The sequence below is a fragment of the Gobius niger genome (genome assembly GCF_951799975.1).
Source record: "Gobius niger genome assembly, chromosome: 2".
Taxonomy (NCBI): Eukaryota; Metazoa; Chordata; class Actinopteri; order Gobiiformes; family Gobiidae; genus Gobius; species Gobius niger.
The window spans coordinates 11677919-11692007 of NC_136853.1; positions in this window are offsets into that span (position 1 = coordinate 11677919).

The window sequence follows — 14089 nt, forward strand, 5'->3', positions numbered from 1 at the left end:
GCCAAGTGGCCACCAGATGGCAGTAGAAGGCAGGACATGTTCCCAGACTCGGCTGTAAAATGGCAAAGCAGGTCACCATGGAGGATCAAAACGCAGCCTAGCTAATTATACATGTCCTTGTTTGTGCTGTCACTTATCCATGACACTGCATTTAGATTTTCATTATTTTTTTCACTGCGAAAGAGTCTCACAGGTAGGACTAAAGGTAAGATCTTACTGAAAGTGAATGTGTTAAGAATGTGTCAGTGCCAAAAAGATATGGTCCTGGTGGTCTAGAATAGATTGAGATTAAATCAGGGCAAAACCTGTTCTAAAAAAAAAAATAAAAAAAAAAAAAAAAAAACCCTAGTGAGTGACTCAAGTATGTGCTAGAAGCCTCTCTCCGCACTGATCTGCTCTCCCATGGCCCAACGCTGTGACTGGACCGTCTGCCTCAAACATCCAGGCCTGGTTCCCCATCTCCAGCACATCTACTGCTCCCTCTGCCCAATCCCAAAGGCCTTTCTGACTCTATGTATCTGTTTACAGGGCACCTGGACCATGAGCTGGCCCCAAACCCTGGTGGCATCCCTCATGTCTCTCTGTGCAGGATCCCTGGCCATAGGTTATGCAAGTCACAAAAACTCCATTGGACCACTACTCTACTTTTGTGGTTCTCCCCCAAGTTCCTGCTCTTATCCCTGGAGCCTCCTGTTTGACTCTTCCTCCTCTAGCCCCAGCTCTGTTTCTTCCTCTATGTCTCAAAGATTCAGCCCTGACTCCGGCTCTCCTGACTGCTATCTTTGCAGCCTCACATCACCTCTGAGCCCTAAGCACTCTGACTTACCTCTTCCTGGAAATAGACCTAAGGTCAGTAGCTCTGGTTCTTCCTCCTGCTGCCCCTCCCCGGTTCTTCGCCCCCCCATTGCATGCTTTCCTTCGACCTCCAAGAGCCGCAAAGTGATCCTCCCAGAAAGGGAAACCGCGTTGGATTTCTTGAGAGATCAAGCGCTCTCTGTTATTGCAGAGACTGTAACAGGGCTGCAAGCCCTGAGACGCTAAGTGCCGAAGAATGAATGTAGATAAGGGAACAGTGCATGGTTAAAGCTGAGATAAAGACCATTAAATGTGCAGTTAAACAACAAATCTGCAGAGGCCACATCCCTGTTGTTTCATGATGCTTCGTTATGCACAGACGTCTTGCATGGAACATCCACCATAAATGTAACAACTGAGACGCTTTCATGTGTGTTTTGCGTGGGCTGAGACTGGCTTTGGGATGCTGGCCAAGTATCAAATCTTTGATCAGATAGGCTTTAAAGCAAGAGGCCCGCATGTGTCCTGGATGTGCAGACTCGCTGCAATTGGCGGCTGTCAGCTATGGGGACTGAAATAAGTTGGTCTGGCTGCTATACAGCGCTTGCGGAGGTGGATCTAAAAATTCACGAGTTAACAGTTGCAGGGATGCTTAGCTGGGTGGTGGTTTGTGACACTTAGCTGAGGTGTGTGATAAAGGGTTTCGAGCAAAGTACATGTGAGAGAGACAAACAGAGTGGAATAAATTTATTGTCCTTCAAATAGTCTTTTCTACCCACATATAAAAAAATATTATTCACCGTGGTATTAAAAAAATCCTTTTTTTATTTTTTAAATTATGGATTAGAATAAAAAGGTTTAACAGACTATTTTCTCTATTGTTATTTAATGTTTTAATGAAGCATGGGGAATTGCTTTTATAATGATCAACACCCTTTTGAATAATAGATGTTGCTAAAAATCATTCCAAGCTCTAATTTACTTTCCAAAATCTACTTTGCACTGAACAAACACAGTTTATCTTTTATCAAAGCAAATCTCAGGCTTCCCAGTCTCATTATGTGTCTTATTTTATCACAAATCTGTGCTGACCTTCCAGACATTGTGACGGACACGATGACATTTTAGCAGGAGTGCATTGTGGGAGCGGGCCACGCAAAGCCCCAGGTGTTTGCTCATCCATACAGATGTGTTGCCATCCCAGCTGGTCGGGTGCAGCACCTCCCGTCACCTCCTCAGCCCATCCTCGGGTCACTGTCCACTCTCTGCCTGATAACCTTTACAAGACAGTCTTTACACACAGGGAGGTAGATGACTCATGCCCGCACGCACACTTCACTTAATGCCACGGGGAACATTTCAGATTATAAATTACAAAAGCTGTAGATATCAAAACAGAAACAAACTTGTCAAGCCTGAACATATTTGAGGTATTTTTCACCAACAGGAGTACCTCTTTGGGGTTTAAAGACATTCTAAACACACTGAAAAAGTTCAATACAATTTTACCAATTCATCACCAAACAAACCAATATAGGAAAATGACCATATCAGAATGCAGAAATGTAAGTGTCAAACTGTCAATGAAAAGTTTGTCAAAAGCCTAGGGTTGGGTTTAAAAGCTCTGGTGGAGCTGGTATGGGTAGAACATACAAAACTCCACATTTTCTAAACAGAGTCCGAGTGTATTCATCATTTAAAAAGTCCACTCTGCCAAAAGTGTTGCATTTAAAAGGGTTTAGAGTTTTCAATCTGTAATATTTGTAGTTTTTTTTTAAATCTGGGTGTATTTCTTTTATTGTTAATGCTATCGAACCTTGAAAGGAGGGAGTAGTGGAACTCAAACCTTTAACTTCTGCCCCAACTTGTTTCTAGCTCTTACAGGCGCAGCGGTCTGACATCCACAGTTTGTTTAGCTTTGCAATTGCAGAGCATAAAAGAAGCACTTGCATTGTGTCCTGTATCCTTAACCAGCTGCAATCAGTGTTTTCATCCATTTGTCTGCTGGCACATACAGTATAGAGCAGCTAAAGTTTATTCTCGCTCTGTCAGATCACCCAGTTCCAGCTGTGCCTGTGGTGACCAGTGATAGACGCCAGAGAAACGGGTTGATGGCATGGCAAGTAATGATTTTAAATTGTCTTTTGAAGAGACGCTGAGTGAGAATGGATTTCTGCCTCAACGTGTCAGACGTGTGATTAACTGGTGTCCTATATGCGCTCCGTCTAGATTTCTACAGCTGTATATGGATCCAGTTCTAAAGGTCAAGCACCAAAGGAATTATATGTCTTCTGTGTTGTCAGTATAGAACGATTCCTTTGATATACTGCGTCTGTATCTGCAATCTCACACAAGGCGTTATTATTGCAGAGCCGTTTCTATGCGCTCAATGCTCAAACCTCTAAGGGGCCCGAGAGGCTGAAAGTTCAGTTTTATCTCATCGAACAAGAAATTCTGGTTGGGTTATATTTTATGTGTTTATTTATTTTTTAATCTGTTTCTGGGGGGAAAAAAAGAGAAAAAAATAGCTAGAGGTAGGGGCAGCACAGTATAGTGCAGCGGTTAGTACTCGTGCTTCACACCTTAGAAGGTCCCGGGTTCGGTTCCCACCTGGACAGGGCCTTTCTGGTTTATTCTGTATTATTGTCCCCGTGTCTGCGTAGGTTTCCTCCGGGTACTCCGGTTTCCCCTACCACTATAAACCTGTGATCCAGCCAGGTGAATCCCCCCCGGGCGCAGGACTGCCGATGCCCACTGCTCCTTACGGGTCGTCCCAGCGCCGGCGAAGGATGGAGGAAATGCAGAGGACATTGTACAGTTGTACAGTTGTGCAGTCATTGTACGTAAGTAAGTCCTGAGCTGCGCTGCCACTGTTTACAGTTGTTGTATAATGACAAATAAAGTAGCTTGACCATAAACTTAAGCTTGTTTGGAGACGCTGCCAAAACTCTGTTCATGCTCTCACGTACAGGTGAATGTACAGCTTTAGCAGACGGTGAAGCACAGCAGTGAAGACTGGCACAGACATAAATTGTGCTGCTTTAGTCACTTACATGCATGTGGGCAATCGATAAGAATGTGCTACATTTATATGCATTGCAAATATTCTGAAATGCACAATTTTGAATGTGTGTTTGTTCAGTGGCTATTGCATGGGATATTAAAAAGCTCATTTCAGGCGAGCGTCGTTGCATTGTGTCCTGTATCTTCGTCTAGTCAGTGGTAATCAGCCTTTTCATCTATTGGCTTTTTTTCACATTCTCTTTCACTCTCCTGCTGTCATTCTCTGTGTGTGTCTCTCTCAACTATTATCTCTTACTTAACTCTGTGCATGCAGTGACTTGTCCAACACTTCAAAGAAACGGTTGGTGATAATCAGTGAAATTAGATTTTTAAATTGTCTTTTGAACAGTGTGAACATGTTTCAGACGAGGGATTAACTGGTCTGTAAATGGGTCTAGTTCTCAAAGTCAAACATCAAAGGAAATAAATATCTTCAATGTCATCAGAATAAGGGGATTTCTTGGTTATACTGTGGGAGGTAAATATAACGCTTTGGAATTTCTCACATTTCTGCCTAAATTGGTAATTTAGGCAAAATATAGTCTGATCTTCATCAAAATCATAAGAATGAATAAACAGTGTCTGCTTAAACTTATACCACCCAAACATTTACATGTTATCATATTTTAATGGCCAAAACATTCACAGGACAGGAAGGAAAAAGTAAGTGAACCCATGAATCTTGCTGAGCAGTTTTGTAAAGAGGAATGGTCCAAGATTCATCCAAAAGAAGGGTCAGCCAGCTATTTAATATTTAATTTTGTTATGTAATAAACTAAACAATAAACTATAAACAATGGTTCACATACTTACTCCACGCTGTTGTGAATGTCTCAGGTTTTTCTGCAAAATATCTAGTAAATACTTTCTCCTCCATGTCCTGTGAATGTTGGTGTTGGTGTAATTGTTTGGGTGTTATAAGTTTAAGCAGACACTGTTTATTCATTCTTATGATTTTGATGAAGATCAGACCACAATTTATGACCAATTTAGGCAGAAATGTGAGAAATTCCAAAGCGTTCATATGCATTTCCCACTGTACACTGCGTTCCAAATTATTATGCAAATGACATTTTTCTAAGATTTTCGAAATTGTCAACTCAAATGAGAGTCAGCATAATTTTTAAGTCTTTACCTGGTAGAGGATCATTTAAATGTGGTGGAAAAAATTTCCTAGTGATAACAGTATTTTTTTCAAAAATAAATATAGTAAAAACCTCAAAATCCACTGTTCCAAGTTATTATGCAACTCATCGTTTCAATACATTTTAAAGCTTGTAGTTAACTGAAAATGGTCATTTGTTGTATTTGTAGCATTAGGAGGTCATATTTACTGAAATCAGAAGCTATTTCAATCAAAAAAATATTAACAGGTCAAGTTATATTTGACCATAGGAGCCCTTGTGTGATAGCAGCTTTAAAATGCTTAAATCCATTAAAATTGTACGTTTTTGGACAGTTTCTGCTTGGATTTGTTTGCATGATGTCAGAATAACCTCCCAGAGCTGCCGTTTGGATGAAAACTGCCTCCCACCCTCATAGAAGTTTTTTTTGTTGAGGCTCCAAATGTTCTCAACAGGGTTGAGGTCAGGGGAGGAGGGGATCCACATCATGAGTTTCTCTCCTTTTCTGCCCATAGCAGCCAGTGATGCAGAGGTTTTCTTTGCAGTATGACATGGTGCGTTGTCATGCATGAAGAGGATTTTGTTCGGGAAAGCACGGCTCTTCTTTTTGTAGCATAGAAGACAGTGGTCAGTCAGAAACTCCACATATTTTTCAAAGGTCATTTTCACACCTTCAGGGAGCCTAAAAGGGCCTAATGGGGCCGACCAGCTCTCTCCCCATGATTCTGGCCAAAAACATGTCTCCGCCACCTCTTTACTGACGTCACAGCCTTGTTGGGACATTGTGGTCATTCACCAACTATCTACTACTCCATTGATTTGACCATCCAGGGCTACACGGCGCTCATCAGTGAACAAGACTGTTTGAAAATGAGTCCTCATGTATTTCTGAGCCACTGCAGCCGTTTCTGTTCATCAGCATTCAATTAACCGTTTAGGGGAGGCCCGGATAGAAGGTTTATGCACAACTGCAGCCTCTGGAGGGTCCTACACCTTGATGTTTGGGGGACTCCAGAGGCACCAGCAGCTTCAAATACCTGTCTGCTGCTTTGTGGCAGCTGTTCTCCTAATCTGATGTGTTTGTCCGGCAGAAACCGTCCATATTGTGCCTTTATCGGCACAAAATGGAGTTTGCTCTGAATCATCCACAAATCTCTTATCAGTATGATGATTACACTTAATCTTTCATGAAATATCGAAGGTTTTCATACTTAGACCAAGGCATTCAACTATTTCACGCTTTTCATCAGCAGAAAGTCCCTTTTTCTTTGCCATATTGCTTAAAAATGATGATCTGCATAATAAAGTGGAACACCCTTTTTCAGTAGTTTTTCCCTTAACTGGGCTTAACCCGACAACTAATTATCCCAGGTCTCTGAGATTAATGTCAGTGATTCATAGAGCCCCAAGACACGACACCATCCATGAGTTTCATTATTATTGTTTTTTTTTTACCTTTTTGACACAAAAATCCAATTTGCATAATAATTTGGAACGCAGTGTATATCCAAAAGTATCTGCACACCTACCTACCTAATACTTTTACAATGTCGTTCTCTCAAACCAAATCTCTCGTGGAGTTGTGTTTCGAGCCCCTCGCACATATTTGAATCATATTTGGATCTTCACAAGTGGCCGTCCCTGGCAGCTCCCCAAAAAGCTCCTCCTATTCCACAAAATGCTCTGCCACAAGGCTTTATTAAAACAGCCGTGCAGCTGTTTTAGATCAATGTTGCATGTTCTACAAGATAGTGTAAAGATATGTTTGAGATGATCAAATACCTGCTGCAAAAATCAGAACAATGGTTAAGTGACAGCCCGTTCTAATCTATATGGTTTGACGTTGGTCCACTCTTTGTAGCTAAAAACAGCTTCAACTGCAGGGATGGCTGTCCGTGAGGTTTAGGAGTGAGCATCCTTTGGCTAAACGTCCTTTCGGCTGGCCATTATCAAGCACATCCCATTCACTACAGCTCAGAAACAAGGACATACCTGCTCTACTGTTCCTGCTCAAGGCTGCTTGTATATATTGTATATTTGACATGCAAAAAAGCAATTAGTTACAGAGGCTGCATTCAATTTGTCCTCGGGGGCTGGAAGTCAGAGTTTACGAAGTCATTTTATCCGAGTTGCTGTGTTCCATTTGTTAAATTGGAGAGTTTACCGACAGTGAGACAAATGCGTTTTAGGCGGTGAGGCTGCACAGAGAACATGGACCAAATGAACTGATTTTATAAACACTGCGATTGCGTTGACGTGTATACATATTTTTAGTCAATCCGAGGGAACAGCTTGCTCTTGTTATCTTTAGCCTGTGGTGGACGTCATCCCTAGCTTCCCAAAGCAGACAGACAGATGTTCAACTGCTGTGTGGAAGGGTGACATTCAGCAGGGGGGCAGCAGTGACGAGGAGTGTCATAAAAATATAATCGTTTTTAATCAGTCATAACGCCAGGTGGGAATTGGTTCCATTTTATATACATATACAGATATAACATTTTCATGCAGTGGTTTATGTTTGACAGCTTTGGCTAAGTTTCTCCCATAACGTTCTCATGTCAAAGTAAAAATAGACCAAACTCACCCTTTTCGATGATAACATTTTGTTGACTTGAGCTTTGGATTTTGTCAGGACATTACAGAGTTTTAAAACCCCCCAAAAGCAAGGCAAATTCACAGATTTTGGTTTCCCTCACACTAACAATAAGCTTATTCAAAAACTAAACAAGATTTTCGAAAATGCCCTTTGAACAAATTTTGTAACTTATATGTCAACAATATTGTTCTTACACATTAAAGGCCTTTTATATAAAAACATAAAACGACAGAACATTTTACATTTAATGTTTTACCCAAAGAGTCTCGCCTTATATTGACAACCTGCCAGGACAACTGGAATGCAGCATTATTATCTTGATACATGTCCATTTTAGGCCAGGGTATTAGTTCGCATCATTCTATCAATTTAAATGTAAAACTATAACTGTTGTCAGAAGCAACTACATAGACATACCTTAAGACTGATTACATATACAGTCGTCGGCCATGAACCCCATCACTGGTGTCAAGGGGGTCACATTGCATTGGGTGGCAGTAGCAATTCTGAGACCTCTGACAGCAAAATATGTGTCAAGGACAAAGAGTCTCATTATCCCCCGTGCACCCCTGACACCTCTTCTATTATACAACCTGGAAGTGCATTCTCCAGCAGGTTAAGGGGCACTAGACAGTACTACAGCTCAAAATTGCTCTTGAACTAAAGTTGTTACCTGTGCATTTTGCATTTTTACTGCCCAATATCATTCTAAATACTGTAGTGCATTTGACTAAGTTACAGTAATGTTCAATTGTGCATGTTTGAATTATTCTTCGTGTTTTAAAGCAATACTAAGTAACGTGTTTACCTTAATAAATCCTTTTCGTAGTCCCTGTGGGGGTAGTACAAGTGTTAATGGGATGATTGAAGGGTCTTTCATCTCCCCCTGGTGTCTTTGGCCAGAAAACCATGTTTGCAACTTGACTGCCACCGGACCGGAGCAAGCAATGCACACTAATGGAATCACGAAGAAGAAGCTAACATGCTAATGGGCAAAGCTAACTGCGGGCTAACCTCACTTTAAACAGTATTTACAGCCAAGTTTGAGTGAAACAAATTATTTCCATTGTGTAATTGGATGTACAATATCCCTCTCTCCCTTCGTCTTTTCTGGCTGCGTATAGTATTTACTCTCCAAGACAATTAATAAGTTAAAAAATCGTAACTTGCTACTACACCTGCAGTTGCGCTTATGGCCTCTAGGGGGAAGAGTTACTTAGTTCTGCTTTAACTCTTCTTCTCAAAGCTCAAAATGCTTGGTTCCACGGACTGATGTCATGAGATGGTGCTCCTCTGTATTTTGAGATCTGACGACCATGACCATTTGAGCGCTCAAGTTGCCTTCACTACAAAGACATTTCCGATCAATGTTGTTAATTTTAGCATTATTTCTGCCGCCGTTAGCTCCATTGTCGTCTTCTCTACATTTGTTCCTGTTTTCCATGTTATTTTAAGCTGTAGTGTAGAACCTAAAAATATCAAAGCTGAGGAGTCCAGAAATAGTCCTATATGTTCAGTAAAAAAGAATCCTGAACACTGCACAACAAAGACTGCACTGTTTTGTTAGACCGTTAAAAGAGAAAGTTAAACCTAAGGTCAAACAGTAAACACTGTGAAAAGAGGCAGCCCACAGTGGCAGACAGGCTGCCAAAAACAGAAAGACAAAACAGGCAGAGAATAGACGAGGATATGTACGTGGGAGAGGGGACTGATTTGCCTGAGCCTGTTATATAATTGTTTCATAACGCTTTCGGCAGAGGCATTTTGATTCAAGTTAATTGCTACCGAAATGCCGACTCAAATGCTAATTGTTGCGGCATTGTCAGCAGGGCTAAAAGGTTGATCATTGTACAATCTATTCTAGTGTTTGAGTGATTTTAATGCAGGCGCGGATTGTCCAAATTCACCCAATTAGCTTGATATAGTTCAACAGCGAATGACCCACTCCTCTGTTGCTTTTGCCACTGACCTTGCTCCCGGATTGTCACAAGTAAATAAGTGTTTAGTTTCACTGGGACTGTGTTTGTCCCCCGTGTAACAAGCACTAAAATATCAAAAGCTATAAAAAATAACAAATACTGGCATTCGATCAGAAATAACTTATAATAACATGCAAAAAGGCCTGACTCCGGACAGAAGGACTCTGGGACAACTCAACTCCATTTGCCAAATTGTCTTTCATTTTCCTTTCTTTTCTTTTGGTTGAGGAGTAGTAAATACATCACATGAGGCTTAAGTGACACGACAATTACTTCTTGAACCAGTTTTGTTTGTTAGTTTGGGGTTTTTAAACTTTATAATGAATTGTTTTAAACCACATTTACTTGTATTTTAAACATATATTGAAATCATACATTTTACCAAATCATGGTTGTTATCTTAAAACACAATAGGTTTTTTATTTTAACTCAGGTTTTAACCTATTTCCCACATAATTCATGTTTTTTTTTACTAAGGTTTTTACTACATAAGACGTCAAATAATACAATATAATATTAATGATGTGGGTGAAACACTGGTGAGGTGATATTGTCCATGGTTATTATTCATGCCAGTAGTGTCTTTGGTTGGAGTATTGGGCTGAAGGTCTTTGTCTTTGTGTTGGGATGGGACAATGGGAGTGTGCAGGCGGGTTTGATTACAGGCATGAGCAGGAAGAGGAGAAGGAGCGCTTGTTCCGATGTTGGCTGTATCCTAGTCGGGTGGGCAGTGCACAAGTCATGATTTGGAGAATTGTTTCATCATTTATCATTCTTCATTCTTTATCTGCTTGGACTTGACATTGACTTTCTGGCTCTAACTGAAACATGGCTTCAGCAGGATGATGATGTTGATCTACCCCACCTTGTGATTTTCAGACTGCTAGAACCACAGGCCGAGGTGGAGGGCTTGTAGTGATATCACACTCTAATCTTGTTCTAAATTTCCAAAAGTAAGCTAAACTTTCGCTTACTTGTCCCAACTTGAGCTGTATCATAGCTATCGTTTATCGGCCTCCTGGCCCCTATTCCGAAGTGTTCAAATATTCATGATGATAATAACTGCAATAGTCTGAGCAAAGCTTTCTGTGCCTTACTCTGTGGTGTTGTCTTTACACAAAATGTGAGTAAACCCACAGTCACAAGCACACCCTTGATCTTGTTTTAACATATGGGATTGAGTTTAGTGACCGAAACGTTCTCCCTCAGAACCTCACATTTTTTAATTATAATACAAGTTTTTTCCGGATCAAAGGAGCACTGAAGGCAGCCAGCCAGGTTTCCTCCGGGTGCTACGGTTTCATGTGACTATAAACAATAGCTCACTTATCGGTTTAAACAAAAGTGATACGTGTGTTGACATTGTTATGCACTCTCTAACAACAGCCCTTGATGTAGTGGCTCCACTGAAACAGAAATCTAGTTCTGAGCAATCTCTGAGATCTTGGAGAAATTGTTTACTCACTGAAAAGCAAACCATGAGCAAAGCAAAAAACAATGTACTGCTCTTAAACAAGAATATCCCTAAGTTTTTATATAACACTGTAGTTCAAGGTCTACGCACTGTAGAACCTTACATCCTTTTATTGATAAAATCACAGCTATTAGAGATAAAACGAATGAAAAGCTTCCCTCTTGCAGCCCTGAGCAAAATCCAGCTGTAGAATCATTTTCTCCATCTGAAGTTTTAGATCACAATTACATTTATAACTGTAGACTGTACAATACTATATCACTAGAGTATTGTAAAAACGTCGACTTGTCTTTGAGATCCAATTCAATGAATCTGTTACTTGCTGCCCCCCTGATGGGGAGTTAAGGTTTTGATTCGGGTAAGGGACGGCAAATGTGATGTAAGTTGTGTTCCAGTCACACAGATGTCACACGTTTATAAAACTTGAAGGTCAAACTGCTTCATTAGACAGGCTTGACAGTGAATTAATTATCCTTCAGATAAAACAGACGTTATTATAGTAGGCCCCCAAAACTGAGAGTCTCTATCTGAGCAGAGAATCACCCTATAAGGTTAGTTTTGATAGATTATTCATTTGACTGCTTTAAAATATTTGCTACACTACTCACTTCTGAGCATAAGAGATGACACCAGACCATGAATGTCGAGGAGGAAAATGCCATGCATTTATTCATTTATTTCAGTGCTTTTGCATTCTCCAAACTGTCCCAAACCTTTTTTTTAACTGACAAACCCAGCATATCACATCACATCATCAATAGTTCTTTACAATATAATAGTCTGATTGTTAGAGCTGGGTGCCATTAAATACTGTTACTTTAAGAATACTTCTTACCTAAATTATGTGCCCGCTAGAACCAGAAAATATAGCAATAATGTGTATTTCTTCTATAAAAGACTATTTACTTAAATAATGAATAGCATTTAGTAATAATATTTAAAGCAGTACTAAGTACTAACTTATTTACCTTAATAAATGCTTTTCGTAGTCCCTCTGGGGTAATACAAGTATTAATGAGATGATTTGGGGTCTTTCATCTCCCCCTGGTGTCTATGGCCAGAAAACCACAATTGCAAGTTCGCTGCCACCGGGTCGGAGTCACCAATACACACTAATAGAATTACAAAGAAGAAGATAACAGGCAAAGCTAACTGCGGGCTAGCGCCACTTAAACAGTATTTACAGCCATGTTTGAGAGAGAAAAATTATCTCCATTGTGTAATCGGATGTACAATATCCCTATCCTTTTTCTTTTCTGTCAGTGTAGTATTTACTCTCACGGTAAAAAAAAAAGCGCAACATGCTATGACCCCTGGAGTGGCGCTTATGGTTACTTAGTCCTGCTTTAAGGTGAAACAACCAAGTAACTTCCTTTACTGCTGTCCATGGACCCAACAGGCGTCAAAATATGATCACTAAAGGTCTTTTCAATACCTTCTTTCAATACTGTTATCGTTTAATGGTACCCAGCCCTACTAATTGTATACCACCAGTGATCTTAGAGCCGGCTGTGCATCATAATCTTTAATCAGCATCTTAACATCTGAACAGTAAGCACATTGCATCCATCTTTTACATATTTTTTTCCCTATTACAGCAGCTCGTTTATTTACCAGCGTCACAGTGCAACTAACGACACCGGAGCAAGCATGTGCTCCCCTTATGCAGCCATGAGAGCACAACATGGAAACAAAAGATACTACATGGCAGTATGTACACACAGTATCACATGGGGTTAGCTTTCATTAGCGTCCATTTTCACAGTTAGTAGTCCAAAGGAACGGAATGGGAGCAGGATATGGCAGAGGAATAAATAGAGCTTTGCGTTCCATTACACCAGCATGTATAGCAGTTCCTTATAATACTGTGTAGGCAGGTAGCTTTCATTCCCGTGTGGCATACAGTAAGGACAACTGTGACATTAATGCACCCATCCATGAGTCTTGACAAAGTGAATATGTGGATTTTTTTTTCGTCAGTGGTTTAAAGGGATAGCTTGGTGGTTGCAAATGGGAATGTATAAGAGCTTTATATTACACACATTAGCTGTAGAGTTTGAAGAAGCAGACAGCACACGAGGGCAGTGATGGCACAATGGTCAGCCTTGTTTTGCTTTTTTTCCCTTTACTGACTCAGTTCAATAGTAGAGCATTAGCCGCCAATATGGAGTGAACGAACAGTGCCTGAAAGACTCATATTAAGCAGTGTCCCAGACCCGCTCTTGAGCTCTGTGACGGTTTGCCTTCACTAGAATGTCCTAAAAGGCCTATAGTTTAACATTGAGATGGTGGGCAGCTGCTAATGCTATGGTGGTGACTATGATAACTGTCATAGAAGTTTTGTTTTGTGTATGGTTAATATCTCAGTAATACAGGGGCCTATCCACAGGAAAACAAAAAGAAAAACTGCCACGAAATTCAACGCCATTGTCTATCAGCACGGATAACCTGAGGTCCAATAGTTGTTTAATCAGATTCAAACATGTGACATCAATGTTGAAATATTTCTTTTGACACTCAGTCTTGAACATTGATGTTTCAGGTAAGAATGAAAATGATGACGACTCTATAGTTAGTGAAGACAATGTGCCTCATTTATGAAACATTCATCCGACATCTTTGTTCTTGAGACATTCTTTTGAAGATTTTTTTTTTTTACCATTCAATGTTCTAACCTGAAAGCGTTCTTCTGGGAGAGCAAATCCTCACAACATTTGTGCAGACACAAAATCAGCAGTTTTAGATTAAAATGGACCCTTTCATGTTTAATTTCTTATGTCTGCAAATCCTTTATTTATTTGGTACTTTAGCTAAAATACTGTATTTACTTTAAAACAATATATACATAAATAAAAAATAAGTAAAAAGTGGCCATTTAAGTTTGGGGCATTTCTGATGACAACATTCATGAATGAAGCTCATTGTTTGAAAAGCCTAGCATTCTTCCATTTTAGCACAGCCCTGATCCAGTGTAACTTTTGCCTTGTACTTGGCTCTAAATGTTTTTCTCCCTGGATATAACCCTGAATGTATTTGCACTTGAGTCGTCTTATTGGCA